The following is a 1249-nucleotide window of genomic DNA, read 5'->3' as shown; positions in this document are numbered from 1 at the left end:
GCGGGGACGCACCAGCCCCGTGCTCCGGAAAGATTGACAGCGACACCACCCAATCAAAGGTACCTCCTTCCTTCCCCACCCCCGCAAGCTCCACCCCCCAAGCCTACGGTTGCTGTGTCATCCGGCGGGTGACAGCGGGGGGCGGCCGCCAGTTGGCTGCGGGGGTGTGGGCTTCCAGCCAATGGGCTTCGCGAGCTGCCCGACTGACACCTCCCCCCGCCCAATAGCTGTCTCACGTGCCCCCAAGAGGGCGGGGTGAAGTACAAATGTCGCCGGGGCGGGCGGGCGGTTGTGGCGTCGGTGCCGTGTCGCGGTGCCGCTGAGCGGCCATGGCCGCGGTCACAATCGCTAATCGCGCGTGCCCGTCACGGCGCCCCGCCCTTGGGGCCGGCAGATGAGCGCACACACTGACGTAGCCTCGCCTCTTGCCTCCGCTGACAAGGGCCCCAGCGGCCGCTGAGGAGCGGGGATCGGTGGGCGGGTCTCCGCGCTGTAATGGCTTAACGGGCACATCCCTTCTCCAGTGGTGTCCGAGCTTGCGACCCTCAGGCCAATCCGTAGCGCGGGAGGGCGGGGCAAGTAGAGGCGGGCAAGCGAGTGCCCTATTTAAGGGGCAAATCTCGCAGCCAACTGGCAGAGAGGAAGGAGGGGCGGGAGCCTGTGAGGGGTGCGAAGGGGACAACGTTAACCGGTGACAGCCAGCAAATGCAGCCAATCAGGGAGGGCGTAGTGACGCGACGGTCCAATCGGAAGGACTGAGGGGCGGGCGCTCCGCTGTGATTGACGTGGGCCGCGGCTAATGGGCGGAGAGATCGCCGAGAGTCTTCCCAATGGGCAGAGTGTAGGGGCGGAAAGGGGAGCGGAGGGACAAGACGAGCAGGCGGAGCGGCCAATCAACTCGGGGATTGGCGGAGGGCCGTCCAATGGGTGGTGCGAGGGGCGGTGCGGGGGCGTGTCCCAGTGTGTTTGGGTTCGTGCTCCTCGGGGGAGGGAGAGACGGCGGCTAGGAAAGTTTGGTTGTGTGTTTTTTTTTTTTTTTTTTTTTTTTTCCCCGGTGGCGTTTTTTCGGCGGAGCCGTTGGGGGGAGGGGGCGTTTTCCGCAGTTCCTTCGCCTTTTGCTTCCTGGGGTTCGTGTTTCCCGGGCGGGCGGAGCCGCCCCCGGCACCGAGAAGAAGGGGGCTCAGCGCACCGCGGCGGCGCCTCGGCGGTGAGTGCGGGACGGGCCCCCCTCCCCCCCCCCCCCCCCCCC

General features: G+C 67.0%; 1 protein-coding gene across 3 annotated transcripts in view; it reads left to right on the top strand.

Annotated features, from left to right (window-relative positions):
- Positions 1-407: 407 nt before the first annotated feature.
- The window catches only part of TNRC6B (trinucleotide repeat containing adaptor 6B), a 144561-nt gene continuing 143719 nt past the window's right edge, over positions 408-1249 (top strand). Inside the window, exon 1 of one of the 3 annotated variants that reach the window (XM_027879366.1) lies at positions 408-557. The gene's annotated coding sequence lies outside the window, so the exon portion shown is untranslated. Of the gene's footprint in view, positions 558-1045; positions 1208-1249 lie in introns of those variants that run through there. The other 2 variants (XM_027879378.1, XM_027879365.1) reach the window with 2 other exon arrangements.

This window comes from Empidonax traillii, unplaced genomic scaffold (assembly GCF_003031625.1).
Source record: "Empidonax traillii isolate 1590-97213 ecotype Southwest subspecies unplaced genomic scaffold, ASM303162v1 scaffold55:size2822071, whole genome shotgun sequence".
In the NCBI taxonomy this organism is placed as follows: domain Eukaryota; kingdom Metazoa; phylum Chordata; class Aves; order Passeriformes; family Tyrannidae; genus Empidonax; species Empidonax traillii.
The sequence above is the reverse complement of the archived record's forward strand: the minus strand, read 5'-3'. Positions and strand labels throughout refer to the sequence as shown.